The 21,244-nt window shown below is 47.5% G+C and overlaps 1 protein-coding gene across 3 annotated transcripts in view; it reads right to left on the reverse strand.

Moving 5' to 3' along the window:
- The window catches only part of ERCC3 (ERCC excision repair 3, TFIIH core complex helicase subunit), a 1,672,020-nt gene that overhangs the window by 1,349,810 nt on the left and 300,966 nt on the right, over positions 1–21,244 (reverse strand). The window lies entirely within an intron of this gene.

A 21,244-nucleotide genomic window follows, 5' to 3' on the forward strand; every position in this document is an offset into this window, starting at 1 on the left:
CATCACATAATCAAAGAATATCTGCTGAGCTCTTCATAAGCCTGACCTCACTTTTTAATCTCTTTATTGGCATTTTATGATTTAGCTTGCATCATTTCAAGGGTATTCAGAGGAAGAATTAACAGTTCAAGTTTGCAAGGATACACTTTAGGCTGTTTCTATGTGTAGTTTGCATCTGAATAAAAACGTATAGTTTCTTATCTGTCGGTGTAGTTTTTTAACTTGAAGACTTTCTGGATTCACTATGCTGTGCATTATTCCGCCATCTAATGGTTGGGTCCGGAATTCTAGTATTTCTTCTTTTTTTTTCTTGTGGCCCAGGGGGGCGTCGACATACCATTTGGTGACGTTGACGCGCTTCCTACGGAAGCTCCAACCTTTGGTCGCCATCTTCTGATTCTTTTTTCTGGTCTTGTGTTACTTTTGTTTCTCCTTTAATCTTGTAAAGTATTTTCTTCAGTTTTAATCCCTTTCCTCCTGCCTGATCTTTCTGGCGGAGGAGAGTGGGTTAGCTAGTGAATCCAGAAAGTCTTCAAGCTGCAAAACTACACCGACAGGTAAGAACTATACGTTTTGCAGCGTGAATCCTTCTGGATTCGCTATGCTGTGTAAAGACTTTGTAGCGGTTTGTCCTTATTGTGGTGGTTGGGTGGAAGATGCTCTGGTTACTGAACATGTGTTGTAAGACCTTCCGTCCCACTTGCACTTCCTTGTTCATTTGGATATCCACACTGTAGTGCTTGGTGAATGTGTGCACTGAAGACCATGTTGCAGCTTGGCAAATGTCTTGAATTGGTGTGTTAGCTAGAAACGCAATTGTAGCTCCTTTCTTCCTTGTTGAGTGAGCATGAGCTGATCGTGGTAACGGTTGACCCGCTTGTTTGTGGTAGTGTGGTATTGTTTGTGCAAGCCACCGTGCAATGGTATTTTTGGTAACTGGTCGTCCCAAAAAACTGCTGCCAAAAGATACACTCCTTTGTCCTTTCTATGTAGTGCATTTCTGCCCTCGTGGCGTCCAGTGTGTGTAACGCCCTTTCTGTGCTTGTGGAAGGTTTTGGGGGAAAACTTGGTATTTGAATTGTCTGATTGATGTGGAACCGTGACACTACCTTTGGCATGAAATGTGGGTCCGTTCTCATGACAATCCTATCACTGTGCATTTAAAAGGTAGGGTTCATGAAGTGTTAAGCGCTTGTAATTCACTCACTCTTCGTAGCGATGTGATAGCTACTAAGAAGGCAGGTTTTAGCGTGAGCATATGCAGCGTAGCTCTGTGAATAGGCTCAAATGGTGCCTTCATCAATTGCAATAGCACTACATTGAGGTTCAAGCTGGTGCTGGCACTCTGTTTGGAGGTGTGATTCTTTTTGCTCCTTCTAGGAATCTTTTTACCGCTTGGGAGGTGAAGAAACTTTTCCCCGTTTTTCCTCTAGTGTAAGCCACTACTGGCGCTAAGTGCACCCTTAGGGATGTGTAGCTTAGTTTATTCTGTAGTAGATGCGTTAAGTATTTTAGTACCGTTGATTCCCTTGTAATCTTCCTTTGTAGTTTCTCCCTAATGCACCAATCAAATAGTCTTTTCTATTTTGCTACGTAGCACTTCTTTGTGGTAGGTCTCCTTGCCTCCTGAGTACCACCATTGTGTTTGCCGGTAGTTTGAGGTGTTCAAACTATAGGTCCTCAGGAGCCATGCTGCTAGGCTGAGTCTCTCTGGCTCTGGGTGTAGTACTCTTCCGTTTCGCATTGTTAACAGGTCCTTTCTGGCGGGGAATCTGTAAACGGGCATTTGTGCCATCTTAATGATCTGTGAGAACCAGGTTTGTCTAGCTCACTGAGGTGCTCTCAGTATTAGAATCTGCATTTGTTTAGTACCCTGTGTAGCAGTGGTATTGGTGGAAAAGCGTAGACAAATGTCCTGACCAGCTTATCCATAGCGCATTCCCTAGGAACTGTTTGCATGGGACTCTGGATGCGAAGTTTTGGCATTTTGCAGTGTTGCAAATAGGTCTATTTGCGGAATATCTTCTGGATTTCTTGTTCGTTGATTTGCCATTCGTGGGATGCGGACGTCTGTATGCTGAGCCTAACTGCTTCCACATTGTCCTTCCCTGGTAGGTGTATCGCTAACAGGTCTATTTGTCTTGGGATTGCCCATCTCCATGTTTTCTGTGCTAGTAGAGATCGTGCCGCTGAGTGTCCCTCCTTGCTTATTGTTGTAGAACATGGTAGCTGTATTGTCTGTTTGTATCAGTACCCTGCGTCCGTATAGCTGTTTCTGAAAGGCTTTTAAGGCTAGGAACACTTTTTAAAAAAAAATTTAAACTTTTTTTATTAATCAACACCAGCTTATCAAGTACATTACAGAGGAGCAATTAGGCAAGCCACAACATGACAATAGGTAAGGTCAAACAGTACACAATGTCATTCGAAAGGTCTAGGGTGAAAGGAGGGTCATCACTATTAAAGGAAAGGGGTGGTTGACATATATCCCCACGAAAGGAACTCCACATGCCCCACACACGGGTCCACTTCTTAGGGCAACCTCGGGCCACATATACCGTTTTTTTCTCTGAACATGGACCAGTCTAAATCTTTCTTCCAGTCGCCCACCTCAGGAGGCTGAGACGCTCCCCAACGCTGCACAATATTTCCCTTGGCGAGCATGAGCCCCAGAGTGACCCATTGTGTTAAGCAATCATTCAGATCCGTTGGTTCCCAAATATTCAGTAGACATCTACGAGCATTTAGGCTGAGTTGCATGGACAAGACTGTGTTAATGAAGTCATGCACCCAGCGCCAGTAGGGTTGAATAATGCCACAGTCCCAAATTATATGTATAAAAGTACCCATCTGGCCACATCTCCGTATATAGTCCCCCCCCCCCCGTCCATTCTCCCCATCTGTACCAGCTGGGGTCCTGTTACATATATCCTATGGAGTACTTTGAGTTGGAGGAGTCGGAGGCGTGCTGGTATTGCTAGGACTCTAGGCGAGGACAGGGCCTCCTGCTATTCCTCGTCGTCCATCTCGATTCCATCTCTGGACCATTTCTCCCGAAGCGACTGGAGGGGGTCTGGCATATTGTTTATCAATTTTTTATATATCAATGTGATTGTGTTGTCCGGGATGTGACCATCTAAGACTCGGTCTTCCAATTGGGAGGATTTGGGAAGGGCGGTACCACGCTGCAGATGAGAACGCAAAGCCTGTCTGACCTGTGAGTAACGGAAGAATTCCAAGTTAGCTAACTCGAATTGCTGTTGCAAGGTGGCGAATGACTCATCAGTCTTGTCCCAAAGATCACTCATATGCGAGAGACCTAAGACGTCTCATTTGTCAAACCCTTTTCTTTTCCACAGGCTACCCAGTTGTTCAGAGTCCCATAGCAGGGTCGCAAGAGTAACCCTGTGACTTCATCCAAGACATTTAGTGGCTGTGTGCGAAACATGGATCGAGTGTTTGGTAGGTCCTGTAAGAGCAAAGCGACATGGCTTGGAATAAAGGGCTCTATTATAGTTCCCAACCGATAGGATCCATCTATCAATGTTATAGCCTGGATTCCCAGGACACGTGTAAGTGCAATGGTTGATAGCAGCTAGATGGGCCGCCCAATAATACTTTTTAATATCAGGGAGGCTAATGCCTCCGTCATACCAATTCAAGGTGAGCTTTCTAAGGGAAATATGTGGCTTTCCACACCACAACAAGTCCCACTTGAGACCCTCCACCTCCCTGAAGTAGGACGCGGAGACCGGGTCCAAGGAATTCTGCAGGGCATATAAGAACCGAGGCAATGACATTTTTAAAAAGTGCCGCTTTTCCCAGCAGGGAGAGCTGGAGTGATTTCCAGTTGCTTATATCCTTACTCAGCCTAGTCAAGGGGGAAGGGGGGGGGGGGGGAGTAGGTTCTGGGAATAACAGAGTGTTGGGTTCAGGGAGAGAAAAATGCCCCGTATGTGAAGTCATCTGTATATATTTGTATTGGGCATCCCCATCGGTGGGACGGGCGGCTCTCCAGCCGAAACGAACCACAGGGATTTAATCCAGTTAATAGAGTACCCGGAGAACCTACTGAAAATAGCAAGAATATCTAGGACAACAATCAGGGACCGCCTCGGAGAAGTCAAATAAAGTAGGATATCCTATCACCTGCGTAAACCAAGATGCGGTCCTCCCATTCTGGGGATCAGCGCATGCCCCAAATCATCGGGTCTCTACGTAGCCAGGCCGCCAGAGGTTCCAAGGCAAGGTCAAACAGGAGGGGGGATAGCAGACATCCCTGCCGGCTCCCCAGACCCAACTCAAAGGTGGCAGATTTTTTGTTATTAACCAGTACTTGTGCTAGTGGTTTAGCATACAGAATCTGCACCCATTGAATATATTTCAGACCAAACCCCCAACTTCTCCAGTACTGCCCAAAGATACAGCCACTGAATGGTGTCGAAAGCCATGGTGGCATAAAGGGAGACTATTACAGCTGGTTCCAGGATCGCGGATGTGAGCAACCTGAGATGCAGGGACCAAAATATAATCTATACATGAGAGGCTGCAGTGTGCTCCGGAATGTAAGGTGTGTTGCACTGTGTTTGGGTTGTAAGTCCGCCATCCGTCCACCAACCCCAAGGTCTCAAGAAGAAATTCAGGAAGGGGGGGGGGGGGGGGGGTGGTGGGACAGATGGAATGCTTATCCAGCACACCAGAGACTACTGAGTTGAAGTCTCCTCCCAGTAAGAACACTGTTTTTAGTTCTAGGTAGTTGATGTGTTCCAGCTGCGCAGGATCAGGAAGGTGGCTTACCTTCTCACCCCAGATGCCCTGCTGCAAGTCATCATGGCCCTCGTCCTCTCCCGCCTGGATTTTTCAAATTCCATCTATTATGGCTTGCCTAAATCTTCCATCTATAGGCTGCAAATCATTCAAAACCAGGCGGCGAGACTGAAATGGCAGTCGGCCAAACCCCTCCTTATCCAGTTGCACTGGCTCCCAGTCAGGCTGAGGGCAGCCTTTAAGCTTGGCTGTCTTATTTTCAAATCATCTCTCTCTGGTTCTTGCCCTGCATTCTTGAAATCCCTCATCCGGCCCTACTGTCCCCCTCGCAATCTCAGATCATCACACTTACACCTCTTGGCTGTCCCTCCCATCAAACTTTGTAGATCTGGTGGTCGGAGATTTGCATACCTTGGCCCCAAACTCTGGAACCCTCTCCCTCTCCCAGTCAAAACTTCCACACTCTTATCCAATTCCGTAAATCTTTAAAACCCTGGCTGTTTCCTCAATCTAGCTAAAATCCCTCTGCTCCCCTTGCATCCAATCAGCGCCAGGAAACCCACGGTGTCAGTGCGCTTTACAAGCACCCCCTTAACATAACATAACATGTGTTTTACTGGATCCTGCTGTGACCACAATTCCCTAACTTTGAGGTTGTTTTTGTGCGCTCCCCACCCCACCTGGGAGGCGTCTGTTGTAATGGTTACTGTTGGAGTTGATTGCGTGAATGGTCTCCCTTATGCTATGTTCTCTTTGTTCCACCACGCTATTTCTTGCTGTACTGCTTGCGTGACAACCACTAGATCCTCCCAACTCCCGGTCGCTTGTGACCATTGCTGCTTTATTCATTCTTGGAATGGTCTCATGTGTAGACGGATATTTGGGACCAAATGTATGCATGATGCCATCATTCCCATCAGTTTGCTCACTGTCCTCACTGTCAGAGCTTACCCCTTGCGGTAAAGACGTGTCTGCTTGCATATAGCCAAAGTCCTCTTTGCACTTCGGATCACCTTGCTCTGTATGGTGTTGCTCTCCGCCCCTAAGAATATTTTCACCTGTTCTGGTTCTATTGATTTCTCCCAATAGATTGAAAACCCCAGTTGGGCTAGTGTTTGTATCACTACTTCCATGTGCCTCCTCCCCTGGACTACAGTGCGCATGGGCATCTTCTCCATCCTCAGATTGTTTTTCGCCATTGTGGCAGAAATGAATAGAGATAGTTAAGTAAGAGATGGCAATGCAAAAGATAATGCTGCAGCTGCGACAGGCACCGGAGAGGAGGACGGGCGATATGAATGTCAGCAGCCCTACATGCCAAGAACAGATGCATACTGGTAAGTAGCATATTCCGTTCGAGGCATGTGGGCTGCTGAATTCATATCTGTGCATAGACTGTATAGCATTATCTCCTCTAGCGGTGGCTACCTGTGCCAGCTGCAGCAGTTTGAAAAAGAGTTTTGAGGACAGCCTGGCCTACAGCAGCTTGCTGCTTTGCTTGCACGTCTACACAGTAGTGTTTTATGAAGGTGTGTATGGTAGTCCATGTGGCTGCCTTACATATGTCTTCAAGAGGAATATTCCCTAGGAAAGCCATAGATGCCCCCATTTTTCTTGTAGAGTGTGCTCTTGGGGGGGGGCGGTTAAAGTGAGTTTGGCTTTTTGATAGAATATTTGAATGCATTTAACTATCCATCTGGCTATTCCTGACTTTGATATTGGATTCCCTTTATGTTGTGGTGAAAAAGCAACAAATAGTTGCTTTGTTTTTCTAAATGATTTCGTTCTGTCCACATAGTAAAGCAGAGCTCTCTTTACATCTAGTGTGTGTAGGGCTCTCTCGGCTACCGACTGTGGATTTTGGAAGAACACTGGTAGTTCTGTAGATTGATTAATATGGAAATCTGATACGACTTTTGGCATAAACTTAGGGTTTGTTCTAAGAACTACCCTGTTAGCATGTACTTGCATGAAAGGTTCTTGAATTGTTAGTGCTTGTATTTCGCCAACTCGTCTGAGTGAGGTAATGGAAATCAAGAAAGCCACCTTCCACGTTAAGAATTGCAGTTCGCATGAGTGTAGAGGTTCGAAAGGAGGTCCCATAAGTCTGGTAAGTACTATATTTAGATTCCAGACTGGGGAAGGAGGGTGTCTTGGAGGGATCACCCTTTTAAGACCTTCCATAAAAGCCTTGATTGCTGGTACTCTAAACAGTGAAAGGTGATGCCGGTTTTTGAAGGTATGCTCCTATGGCAGCTAGGTGTAGTCTTATTGAAGAGTATGCTAGGTTGCATCTCTGAAGATGCAGTAGGTAACATATAATGTTTTGTATGGAAGCATCTAATGGGTTGATTTGGTTATTGTTGCAGTAAATAACAAATCTTTTCCATTTAGCTGCATAGCATGCTCTAGTAGTTGGCTGTCTAGCCTCCTTGATAATGTTCATGCAATCAGGAGGTAAGTTAAGGTATCCGAACTCTAAGACTTCAGGAGCCAAATCGCTAGGTTCATCTGATTGGGATCTGGGTGCCTGATTTCTCCATGGCTCTGAGTTAGAAGATGGGGTGCAAGGCACAGCCTTTGATGAGGAACTACTGAAAGCTCCAGGAACGTTGTGTACCATGGTTGTCTCGCCCATGTGGGAGCAACTAGGATTAGCGTGAGGGACTGTTGCCGCAGTTTGTGTGCAACCAGCGGAATCAGCGGTGCTGGGGGAAAAGCGTACGTAAATCTGCCTGACCAGTTCATCCATATCGCATTGCCCTGTGACAACGGATGTGGGAACCTGGCGGGAAAGTACTGGCATTTCGAGTTTTCTTTTGTGGCAACCAGGTCTATTTCTGGGTGACCCCACTCTTTGAAGAATGGCTGGAGAACTTTGGGGTGAATCTCCCATTTGTGCAGTTGTTGGCTGTGCCTGCTGAGCAGGTCTGCTATCTGATTGTCTTTCCATGGAAGGAGTTCTGCTAGGAGAAAGATGTCTTTTGGAATTGCCCACTTCCATATGCTCTGTGCCAAGTGGGACAGCTGTGGAGAGTGTGTTCCTCCCTGTTTCTGGATATAGTACATTGCGGTCATGTGGTCCGTCCGGATCGACAGTCTTGCTGTACAAGTATTTTTGGAATGCTTTTAGGGCTAGGAATATCGCTAGCAACTCTAGTTGGTTGATATGCAGTTTCTTTTGTTTGGTTGTCCAGAGCCCTTGTACTGTGTAGTGAAGGAGGTGGGCTCCCCAGCCTGTCAGTGATGCGTCCGCTATTAGTACTAGTTGTGGAACCGGCTCTTGGAACAGTCGCCCCTTGGAAAGGTTTTGTGGGTTCCACCAATGCAGAGACTTGTGAGCGCGACTGTCCACCAACACTAGGTCTTTTAGTTGCCCTTGCGCCTGGTTCCATTGCCGTGCTAGGCATTCTTGCAATTGGCGCATTTAAAGTCTGACATGGGAAGTTGTATTAACTTGGTACCGTACGGGCTTCAACACATTATCAGATTTTTTAAAAGAGGGATCATGGCTCAACCAGGGAGAGATGTCTTTTTTAACGCAGGGGAATTTTTTGTTATTAGGATCCTATAATTGAATTCATAAAACCCTGGTACAAATTGATCCTAGGAATATTAATATGCCATCTCAGTTATGGTATGAGTTATTTTCAATAATGTTGACTAGGAAGCCAGGGGAATGGAAAAGATGTCTCGCCAAACGTATCGAACCAGATCTGAGCTCTAAAGTATGTAAAAAGTGGCAAGATCAGGAAAACTTTTGTATGACCCTTAATACTTGGAAGACCATAAATAAGTTAAATTTCAGGGTACTGAGAGGCTCGAATTGGAGAAGAATGTTATTCTTTAGCAAATGGTTGTTATACCGTACCCCGGCAAGCATAGCTTGCCGGGGTACGGTATAACAACCATTTGAAGTCAGCCATGACCTGCTCCTGGGAAGGCTGGAGGCCTTTGGGATCAAAGGCTTGGCCCTCAAGTGGCTGCGATCCTTCCTTTTGGGAAGGACTCAGAGGATACAACTTGGGGAGTCAATATCTGAAGTGGGCCTCTTAGAGTGCGGAGTTCCACAGGGCTCCGCACTGTCCCCACTTCTGTTCAATCTTTACCTGCAGCCTTTGATTGCATCCCTGGCTGAGTTGGGCTGCAGAGTCTACAACTATGCTGACGATACTCAGCTAGTGCTGAGTATCGATAACACAGTGACAGCACAAACCCAAGCTCAAAATATCCTGAGGTACACCGTAGGGTGGATGACGAAAAACCTACTAAAGATCAACCCGGATAAGACCGAGGTATTGGTAATTCCATCTACCACCTCACCGTGGAGTGATCTGTATTGGCCTGCTGAGCTTGGATCAGCCCCAAAGCCTAGTGCCAACGTAAAGAGTCTGGGGATTAAATTAGATTGTGACCTGTCAATGTGCAGTCAAGTTTCCGCTGTTGTTGGAACTTGCACAAACATCATCAGACAATTGAGGAAGATAGCTCCCTTCCTTTCTCATTCGATGATACGTTCAATTGTAGCAGCAACTGTCATCTCCCGGATCGATTATGGGAATGCCCTGTATCTTGGCCTCCCAAAAATGTTGACAAACAGACTCCAGGTCGTAATGAACGACGCCGCACGGCTAATCTTCAGAGTGCCCAGACGAACAAAGGCCTCCCCTCTTCTCCAAAACCTTCATTGGCTCCCTGTTAAGGAGAGGGTTGAATTCAAGAGCCTCTGTATAGCGCATAAGGCGATCTACGGCCATGCGCCGGCCTACATCAAAGCCCGCCTGGAAGTGTACAACCCGACAAGAACACTCAGATCATCAGACTCTCAGTTACTGGTCTGCCCCCGCTACAAATTAGTGACTAAGGGAGGGAGAGCCTTCTCTTTCCTGGCCCCCCAATTATGGAACAAGCTGCCTGAGGGGCTACGCAGGGAGATGAATCTCCTGCGGTTCAGGAAATCACTGAAAACCCTGCTGTTTAGAAGAGCCTTGATTGCAGTGTAGTCCTGTAGCTGCACCTCTCTCAGGAGTGAACCAAGTTATTGTAATGACATCGATTTCCAAGCGCCTAGAGGCCTGCAGGTGATTGGGCGCGCTATAAATCTAAATTAACAATAACAATAACAATAGCTAAGATGTATATGACTGCTTCCGCCAACTGTTTCAGATGCCAACAATTTACCCCTGCCAACTGGTCTCACATAATGGTGTACTGTCCTAATATTTTTTCATTTTGGGAGGAAATGTTCTCCTTTCTTCAAACACACTATAAGTTTGGTATCTGCTATAATGTTAAATTAATATTGTTTGGTTACGATGCCGATCTGGAAATTGGAGACCAGCTGGTTAAATTAGTGTATATTATGATGGCCGTTGCCAGATCCTTGATTCTTCAGAAATGGCAGTCAACTGAGGTTCCTATGTTTATGACATGGCTGCAAAAAATGAAGAAAGTTAAGCAGAATGAATTTTTGTACGCACAAATAGTAGGAGGGACAAGAAAGTTTGAGAAAATTTGGAGCTTGTACTTTGACTGAATATGGATCAATGTATTTTTTGTGTTTTTCTTTTATACGCTCTCGTCTCATATGTGATTTAAGATATTATTTTGGATTCCACTTTATTCGTTGTTCTGGTACAATCTGTGACAATGACTGTATGAACTTCAATAAAAATATTTAAAAAAATAAATAAATAAAAAGAAGTCTGGCATGGGGGACTATGAATATGCAGGAGGCCATCATGCCTATGAGTTGCATGAAGACTCGAGCTGGCAGAGAGTGTTGTGGCAGAAATTTGCGAATGAGCATTTGCATGCTGGCTATCCTCGCTGAGTTTGGGTATGCCTTTGCCACTGAGGTATCTATAGTGGCTCCCAGATGTTGCATGTGGGACAGCTGCAAATGCGATTTTGGGTAGTTTATCGAGAAACCTAGGCTGTGTAGCAGCTGAAGGGTTTGGGATGTGTCTTCTGCACACTGTTGGTATGATTTCGCTTGTATTAGCCAATCGTCCAGATACAGGAACACACGGATGTGTTGCCTCCTGAGATGTGCCGCTACTGTCGCTAAGCATTTTGTAAACACTCTCGGAGCTGTGGTTACCCCGAAGGGCAAGACCTTGAATTGGTAGTGTTGCCCTTCTATTGTGAACCTGAGATATTTTCTGTGAGCTGGATGGATGGGTATGTGAAAATACGTGTCCTTGAGGTCCAATGTTGCTAGGAAGTCTCCTTGCAGTAGTAATGGGGGCACTTGCTGTAGTGTGATCATATGGAAGTGCTCTGACAGTATATATTGATTTAGAGGTCTGAGGTCCAATATTGGTCTGAGGGAACCGTCCTTCTTGGGAATAAGGAAGTATAGGGAGTATACTCCTGTCCCTTGATGTTGGAAAGGGACTGGCTCTATGGCCGCCTTTTCCAGCATGCATTTCACCTCTTGTTGTAGCAGGGTGATGTGTTCTTTGGACATAGGACGTGTCTGGGTGGTATGTTTGGTGGGGTAGAAGTGAGTTCCAGGCAATAACCATACTGGATAATTTGTCTCACCCACCTGTCTGTGGTAATTGCGTTCCAGACAGGTAGGAATTGTTGGAGTCTGCCTCCGACCGGTGTTAGGTGGTCTGGAGGTAGCGTGATGAAGTAACTGTTTTGTGGCAGTGGAGACTCTGGTGTTATTGCCTCCACGTTCTCTTCCCTTATTGTTTCCTCTATAACCTCCTCTGTTGGGAGTTTTTTGTAAAGGAACTTTGTGTGTAGCCTTTGTATGATGATGACGTTTGGGAAGTATTGCCTGGTGAAGCTGCCCTGTATGAGGAGCGTCGAAAGGAACTTCTGTGTTGCTAAAACTGCAATGCTCCCATTGACTTTGCGGTTTTGGTGTCCTTTTTCATTTTATCTAAAATGGTGTCGACAGCAGGGCCAAAAAGGAAGTCTTGGTTTATCTGGCTGATAAAGAATGGTGGACTGCACCTCGTTCTTAAAGATCGAAATACGCAGCCATGCATGTCGGTTTAGTAAAACACTAGTGTTAATAGACCTGGCTGCGGTGTCTGCTGCATCAAGTGCACATTTGATGGAGGCGTTTGTGATGAACTTTCCCTCCTGTATGAGGTCATCAGCTTGGGCTTTAAAAGGCTCAGGTAGGTGTTGCATTAAGCTTTCAAGCTGGTCATAGTGCGCCCTGTCGTAACGAGCTAGCAGAGCTTGTGTATTGGCTATCCTCCATGAATTGGAGGCCTGTGCTGCTACCCTTTTACCTGAGGCTTCTAATATCTTTGATTCTTATCGGGGGAGGGGCTTCCCCTGTTGTCTGTGAGTTGGCCCTTTTGCGTGCGTTAGCTATCACCAGTGAGTCTAATGGTAACTGCCCTCTGATGTAGGTAGGGTCTGTTGGGGCTGCCCTATACTTTTTCTCAATCCTGGGATTGATTACCCGTGCCCTGGCTGTATCTTTAAATATGTCAGGTGCATGTTTTAACACTCCCTTTAGCATAGGTAGTGTTCTGACACTCTTTTCTGATGTAGGGAAGGTGTCAAATAAGAAGTCTTCCTCGACAGGGTCATTATGCATATCTACATTGTGGTACTGCGCTGCCCTGTCTATTAATTGGTTGAAGACAATGGTGTCATCAGTAGGTGAAGGCTTAGTTGGATAAGAGGAGACATCAGGGATGGTATGGGTGTTATAAGGGTCAGTAGGCTACTCCCATGGTACATTTTGTGGCTCAGGATCCTGTGGATAATCAAAATCAGCCTGAGGATCCTCCCCTGTGTTCCCCTCATTGTCCCCATGGTGAGAAAAAGAGTAAGGAGCAAAAGGAGTAGTAGGCATAATGGGATAGAAGGGAATGAAGGGTCTAGATTGAGACGTCCCAAAGTCCTTCTTTATTAATGGAATAGGGGAATGAGAGTCAGTGTCCAGTGGCCCCTTCTTTCTGTGTAGGATTGTGACTTTACCAGTCTCAGGATTAATATATATTTTTGCCTGGTCGTCTGCTGGATCAGGATGGAAGAGTTCTTCCTCCACTGTTCTTGGTTGTGACTTTTTTGAGTCGATAACACCTTCAGCTTCGACGACTTTTGGTGCCTTAGTGCTTTTCTTTGGCTCTGGCCTTTTTTTCGGGTCGGAGAGTGTTTTTGGGTCGACCGTGTCTTTCGGTTCGACACGTTTCTTGTGCTCGACAGGCTTCTTTGGTTGACTGTCCTTTACAGAGTCGATGGTCTTTAGGATCGACTGGTGTTTTCGGAGCGCTTGTTTAGGGGTCGATAGCCTTTTCCGGGCGGATTATAGGCTTCGATACGGCACCCTTTCCATCGGCGACCTTCTTTGGTTCAGCGACTTTTGGCACAGCCGGCTTTTTTGGGTCGCCGTCTTTTTTTGTGTCGCCGCCCTTCGGCTTGGCGTCCTTTTTAGGCTAGATGACCTGTTTGGGGTCGGCGCCCTTCGGCTCGACTGTTTTCTTCGGGTCGGCGCCTTTAGGCTGCACGGCCTTCTTCGGGTCGACGTTTTTATTTGGGTCGACGCCTTTGGGCTGTACGCTTTTCTTTGGGTCGACGGCCTTCGGGTCGACAACCATTTTAGGTTCTGGAACCGTCTTTGGGATTGTGGTACTTGGCCCTGAAGGCTTATGTTTCGGAGCCGAGCCGGATGGCGGGGCTGGCGAATGTTTCTTTGGATCTTGGCTAAGGCCTTTTGGCGATGCCTCGACCGGAGCCTTCGGGAACGGGGTAATCGTGAGTACACTGCCCCCAACACCGATTTGCCCCGGTGGGATCTCGTCATCGGAGTGCGAGTAGTCCTCAATGGTGACGATCTCTAGGTCCGAAACTGGAGCTTCTGGAAATTCTTGGTCATCATCGAAGATGTTGTCCGGTTCCGGTGCCTGTCTCTGCATCTCTTGCCTAGCGGCCCGTCGATTCCGTATGGTTTTCTTCGACCGAAAATGGGCACAGGCTGGGCAGGTTTCTTCCTTATGGTCTGGAGAAAGGCACTTGTTGCATACTGAATGCTTGTTAGTATGCGGGAACTTGGAGTGGCATTGTGGGCATCTTTTAAATGGGCTCCTTTCCATCAACAGCAGGCCCACGTGGCGTCGAAAAGGCCCAACGGCCCTCGTCGATGACCGATTAGAGATGGAAAGCTTTATCGAGTCAAGAGGTACCGAGCGAGAACAATACCGAAGTCGAAGGCCTCTTAGCCTTTATAAAAGTTTTGTTTCGATTCCGAAGTTGGAGTGTAGGAATAACATCCGAACCCAATGGCGGAAAAAAACAATCTGAGGATGGAGAAGATGCCCATGCGCACTGTAGTCCAGGGTAGGAGTCACCTATCTCGTGATACTTCGAAGACTCTTCTAGGACAACAAAGTGCAATCATCCGGATCCAACACTAGGAGGCGATCTATGCACAGATATGAATTCAGCAGCCCACATGCCTCGAACACATGTATTCCCTGCCTCCTTAAGTGTGCTGCTACTGCTGCCAGGCATTTTGTGAAAACCCTTGGTGCACATTTGAGTCCGAATGCCAGCACTGTGAACTGGTAGTGAGTTTTGTTGATCATAAACCTGAGGAGGGGTTTGTGTTCGCTGTTGATGGGGATGTGCAAGTAAGCGTCCTTTAAGTTGATGGTTGCAATGTAATCTCCTTGTAGCTGTGGTAAGACCTCTTGGAGTTGTGTCATCTTGAACCTTTGAGTTTTTATGAACCGGTTTAGAACCTCAGGTCTAGAATTGGACGCAAGGTTCTGTCTACCTTTGGTACGAGGAAGTAGGTGGAGTAGACCCCCTTAGTCCGTTCTTTGTGTGGTACTATTTCTATGGCTCATTTACTTAGCAGTTCTTTTGCTTCCTGCAGCAAATGTGTACGCTCCTTTGCTGAGAGTAGTCTGCCTCTTGGCTTTCTGTTTTGAGGTGGCTTTTCCAGGTCTATACAGCACCCGTATTGTATGAGGTTTAATATCCATTTGCATGATGTTATTTCCCTCCATTCCTGGAGGAAATGTTTTATTCTGCCTCCTACTGGTGTTGTGTGTTGGAGAAACTGTTGTAGATCTTGATTTGTTCTTAGTCTTTGTGTTGAAACTTTCCGCACCCCCTTAGATGAATGAATGAAATGAATGAAAATTGCACTTGTATAGCGCTAAACTACCCGGAGGCCTCGCAGCGCTTGGATCTTGTCCAGGTGTGCGTTGGTTCTGCTGATGAGTCATTTGGATGCGGGTGGCTGACTCCCCTTCTGCCTGTTACCCCTTCCTCGGCCGCGCCCTCTAAAGGATTGCCCTAGCGGCTGGTACTGCCAGTTTTGTCTTTGCTGTCCCTGGTTACCTCCTTGATAACCTTGTTGGAAGGTTTGGTGTGGTGTTACAGGTTGGTGGTTCACCCCTACCTGTTGGCCTCCTTGATGGTGTCCCTCTTCTCATACCTCTGATCTGCAGAGCCCCCATGGATCTAGCTGTTTCGTTGTCCTCTTTCAGTTGGTTCAGTTTGCCATCAACTGGTGTGCCGAACAGTTGTTCCCCATTGAAGGGTGTTTTGAGGATGTTGTTCTGAACTTCATTTTTGAAGCCGGATATCCTTAACAGGCATGCCTTCTTTCAGTGATCCCCAGCATCATCTACCTGCTTGATGTCCTAGCTGCGTCCAGGGCAGACTTCAGACGGGAAACATCCTTAACAACGCGGTTAGTACACCGCAATGCTGTTACGTTGCGGTTGTTACAACGGCTGCATGCAACAACGCTATGCCATTACAACGCAAGTCTTTACATCGACTTGCGCTAGATGGCGTGCTAACATTAAAAATGGTGTAGTTTACTATCCCAACACCTTCCCTACTGATAAGTGGACTGGAGTTGGAATAGTAAATTACAATTTTTTAATGTTAGCACGCCACCTAGCGCAAGTCGATATAAAGACTTGCGTTGTAAAGGTATAGCGATGTAACAGCACGCGTTGTAATAACACGCGTTGTTACATCATACATCCCTTCAGACATGTTTTTCCCTTCTTCTACCAGGTGGCTCGCACTTCTCTGGTATTGCTCTGGTATGTGCTTTAGGAGTTCGCCCATTTCTTCCCAGTGCTGGTATGAATGCCTGTTGATGTGCGCATTGGAACTGGTGATGCACCATTGTATCGCCGCACTTCTTTCCATCTTCCTACCCATTACGCCCTTCCTCTTGCTCTTTGTCTGGTGGTGGGCCAGAGTTAGTGAGTATATTTGCTCTCTTTCTAGCCGTGGATGTGATGATCTAATTGGCTGGGACTGATCCCCTAATGGACATGGGGTCCTTTGATGAATGTTTCTATTTCTTTTCTGCTCCTGGAGTTACTGCTCTACACATAGCAGTCTCCTTGAAGGCCTCCTACCCCTGGTCCAGTACACTTGGGAGCATGGGCAGGAATTGGCTTCTAGTCTGAGCTGGCAACAAGGTCTCCGAGAGGAACCAAGACTGGGGTTTTTCTTCCTCTAGCTGCACCCTATATGTGTCTGCAGCTCTTCTGATGACTTGTTTGTAGATACCTATGTCATTCGGCGGCCAAGGAATCGACTGATAGGACTCTACACCCTCTTCCGGGGAATCCGCGTCAAGATATTGCCACTGCAAGTCCTGAGCCTCCGAGGACGTCGAGCCCTGGTGTAGGAAGGTGGACACCTGACTATGGTTACCCCAGATTTTTTGCCTTGTGTTTAGCTGGTTTTCGACTTAGTTGGCCTGGTTCCCTGCTAATCAGGGCCCCAGGCTCTCTGCTCACTCCTTAACCCCTTCCATGCTCATGACGAGCTCAGCTCGTCATGAGGCACAGTGGAGCTGTGCTGATGACGAGCTGAGCTCGTCATGAATCATGTACTAAAGCATTTTCCAGCACAGGAGGGGAAAATGCACAGCAGCGATGTGGTTAAAATGGATTCCATGCACCCTAGGTGCATAACCAAATTGGTACTGGACACCTTGTCAGCCCCTGTACAGTGCACTATAGGTGCCAAGGGCATAGGTGCATCCAAGGCCTACCAGGGGCTGCAGCATAGCTTTTGCCACCCCTGGCGGGTTCTTAAATTGACACAACTGGCTGATCCCTCAGCTGGGGTAAGTTGGTGTAAACACCTCTTGCTTAGATATAGTATACCTATATCTAAACCTATATCTGGACACATATATACCTATAAGTCACTCCTATGGCAGGCCTTATCAATCCTGGAGGCAGAGTGCTTGGTTTAACATGAGATAGTGCTCTAGCATGAGCTGAGCCTGTCTGCAGCTGTCGGGAACAACTCCCTGAACTGTTCCGGGATATTGCCATACTATATACTCTTAATTGCATTATAATCCATCACGGTTATGTGCTAACTTTGGTTTGGCTTTATCAAAACATGTTGTGTAAGGTGTCATACGATTTGGAATACTATCCCCGCGACAGTCCTGTCGACGGGGATAGCATTCCACCCTTCTAGAGGGAGAAGACATGTTACTTTACTGAAATTCTAACCAGAGCCTAAGCATCACAAAATGGATGCTGCTGCCACCGACACAAGTCTGACCTCCTGCTGCTGAAACTTGGCAGAAGAGGCCTGGACAAAGGGTTTCCTGTCGTGGGGAGGTGCTACACCACCCCAGACAGGAGATAGTGTATTGGGGCAGGGTGGGTTGAATGAAACCAGACAGTGCCTGGGGCGCACAAGGCTTCCCCTTGCATAATCCGGTCAAACCGGTTCTGGGGCACACCAGCCCCAGTCCCAGCGCGACCCTGGACAAAGGGAAAGGGGTGTAACCACCCCCTTCCTGTGTCCCACCCATAGGAGGGACCTAGCAGGTAATCCAGCCCCCTAGATTGGTATAAGAATGGGAGCAGTGCCAAAGCACTCAGATTATCCTGACAAACGTATGAAACGAAACTCTGGACCCTTCGACATCCTACTCGATGTAGAAGACTGAAGAATCTCCCTTGTGGTCAAGGAGTGACCACCCTGTGCAAACAGGCACCATCCAGCACCTCAACGTTTCCTATGTTGCAGTTCCCGCCAGAACTCGAGCGACAGAGTTCGACAAGACCAAGCGTGCCTGCCTTCTAACAGCCCGATCCACAGTCCCTGCAGAGCTGTGACCAGTGGAGGCGACCGGAAGCGTGGGGCCCGCGATCTTGGAAAGACCACGAGACGCTGACCGTGCAGCCCACGAGTGACCCTCAAAGCTGTGCATTGGGGTTTGAGAAGCCCCAGCCCTGAGCCTCTCTTGCACCGAAGCTCACCCCTCCACACTCACCGAGTGCTGCGTGGGGTCCTTCTGCATCTTTTGGCTCAAGGCATTGGCCCGGTCACTTGCCCGTTGGCTTGTGACCCCTGTGCCGACGAACTTTGAAATCTAACTTGTGAATCTGGTTGCTCCAGACTTGCACTCGCTCCCCTGAAAAGGAGCACCCGCTCTGACCCTCCTGGTCCGAGTATTAAGCGATCTTCAAATCCTGCGTGGGTTGCGCTTGCCAAGAGTTGTTTGCTCCAATCTGGAAGCCGACAGCGAGAGCCTGCGTGGGACAGCTCGTGATCCACTCCTGGACGCCCTCCGTGCCCCAGAGTCCACGTGGCAGCAGAGAAAAGCTTCTCATCAATGACCTGATTGCGCCCGACATTGCCTGGTTCCTTCCTGGTTCCACCCTGGTCACTGCTGAGTGACCCAGACTCTGTCCCCTCTGCTTTCAGATCATCTTTAACTTCGATCCACCCTTGGATCACACCGGACAGTTCTCTTCTCGACGCCTGCAGCATCTTCAGCTCCAAGCACCATCAACATGCGTGACGAAACCCGACACTACTTCGCACCTGTGCACCCGCTTCCTGTGGGTGAGGTAACTCAGCAACGCCGGTGTTCCCACACTGGTATACACCTCTAGTATATGTGTCTGAAGTTTCATCCTTCTAGGTTAAGCGGAAGTCTCCTTAAACAGTAACTTTATAACTTTTACGCAACATTGACTTTGCATTGGTGCATGTGTGTGCTTTAAGCGCTGCACCCGAATCCCGCGGGCTTTTCCCGACTTCAGCATTGCTAGTCCTGACTGATCCCAGCGATTCCCTAGGCCCTAGGCCTAACCACTGTTCGATTGGTATCTCTTATACCACTTTCTTAATATATGGTTTGCGTGGCCCCTGGGCCTCATCCATAATTGTGCAACTTTTATATGTTTAACTATGCTTTTGTTTAAACGCTTGTGCCTCTGCACTTATAAAGAGTACAGAAGATTATTCTAGTAATAAATACATATATTTTTAGAATATATAACTTGTGTGGAAGACCGTCACCCAGGCCCTCGTCACCAGCCGACTGGACTACGGCAACGCCCTCTACGCCGGTACCACCGCCAAGCTCCAGAAGAGACTCCAGCGGATCCAGAACGCCTCAGCCAGACTCATCCTCGACATCCCACGAAACAGCCACATCACCGGACATCTGAGAGACCTGCACTGGCTCCCCGTCAACAAAAGAATCACCTTCCGCCTCCTCACCCACGCACACAAAGCCCTACACGACCAAGGCCCGAGCTACCTCAACAGCCGAATCAACTTCTACGCTCCCAAACGCCACCTCCGATCAGCCAACCACGCCCTCGCCGCCGTCCCCCGCATCCGAAGAGCGACTACAGGAGGAAGGTCCTTCTCCTACCTGGCCGCCAAGACCTGGAACTCCCTCCCAACCGACCTGCGCCTGACCCAAGACCACCTCTCCTTCAGGAAGAAGCTGAAGACCTGGCTGTTCGAGCAGTAGCGGCACCCCCCCACCCCCAGCGCCTTGAGACCCTACGGGTATGTAGTGCGCTCTATAAATGTCATTGATTGATTGATTGATTGGTGTCCTTTCATTTGATATTACAGGATTGTGATTGGTAAAACACCTTGCTTAACACGACCTCTTGAGTTAAGCTTTTAAGGCTGCTTAGTCCATGCTACCCTTAGGATAGCTTGTCTATAAGGTTGACTTACAACCATCACCATAAGGGATTGTTTGGACTGATACAAGGTGCCCCCAGAATTGGAGACATCATATATCAGGCCAACTTCTCACACCTGGTAAATTTGCTAGTCTTCCTCCCCTTCGGCGTCGCCGTAGTTCAGCTCTTCCTCTCAGGTTCAAGTGTGGTCGGCGGTTGAAAATCCTTGACGCACCTTTCGACGGAATGCTGTAAAATTTCATCTTTTTGTCTAAGTTTCTCTTGCATTGCAAGATGCTTGCCATTTCGGCTGCAAGTCTTTTCTTCTTCTTCTTTACCATCTCAGTCGCGTTTTCGGCTTTGAGGGTTTGGGCTTTTCTTTTCACTGTTGTCAACGTCTAACTCGAAACAACTTTTGGGCCTTCGTTTTTCGACGTCGAGGCCTCTTTCTCGTAGCTGCTCTTTGGTGCCTTTCCCTTGTCTTGGGATTTTGCCGTCTGGGAGTCCTTTTTTAAAGGAACAGACGGGCTGCTTGTCCTTGGATGCAGTAGTCAATGTCGAGTGCTTTAATTGCCCTGCTCCTTTCAAGGACTTTGACTCGCTTCTACGAGTATCAGTGGAGTGTTTCGGGTTCGATGACTCTTACCTTCTTTGATATTTTCTTTTCGACCTCGATGACTATGGCGTCCTTCTGCGATGTTGTCTTCCTCTCCGCTGGAGAGTCCCAAATCTCAGAGCGATGGAGGTGCCCCCTGCCCCTGCATGTTGTAGTTTGCTCTTCTTTGCTTCTCCCTTACTCTGAGGATCTTCGGGGTGAATGCTGCACAGGCGTTGCAGTCCTCGCTTCGATGGTCTAGCTACAGGCAGAGATTGCAAACGGGCTGTTGGTCCTTTTGCGCGTACTTGTGGTGGCAGTGTGTGCAGAATTTAAACAGAGTTTTGTCCATCACCGTGCCCAGGGAGCCCCCTGTATGCGCATTCTCCGCAGAAACGTCTCATTCTTTGATGTGCTCTCTTCTTTCGTCGACTTCTGTCTTTACTTGTCCTCCGGTGTCTTCTCCGGTGATATTTGCGATGGTTTTTCGTTTTTTCATCGATTCTTCTCTCCAAAGTTTTGGAGCTCCTTCACTGTTGATCCAGACCCAACGGCGGAAAAAAGAATCTGAAGATGGCGACCAAAGGTGGGAGCTTCCGGAGGAAGCATGTTGACGTCACGAAGGACACCAAATGGTGGTATGTCGACGCCCATCTGGGCCACAAATTTTTTTTTAAATACTACAATTCCGGACCCAACCACTAGATAGCGGAATAATGCACAGCATAGTGAATCCAGAAAGATCCATGCTGCAAAACTACTTTAGAATAAATCAAACTCATGAGCCCTGAATCATAAGCCGGACCTCAGTGTACATCATACATGACATATGTACGATTGTATGCTAAAAAGATTCTGCAGTAAAAGATTGTTACAGGTCATCCACTGCCCTTCTGTAGACAACACACTGTAGCATATTTCATTTTCAGAAGCCATTTACAATCTAGAAAAACAAAAC

The sequence above is a fragment of the Lissotriton vulgaris genome, chromosome 3_1, assembly GCF_964263255.1.
Source record: "Lissotriton vulgaris chromosome 3_1, aLisVul1.2, whole genome shotgun sequence".
NCBI classification, from domain to species: Eukaryota; Metazoa; Chordata; class Amphibia; order Caudata; family Salamandridae; genus Lissotriton; species Lissotriton vulgaris.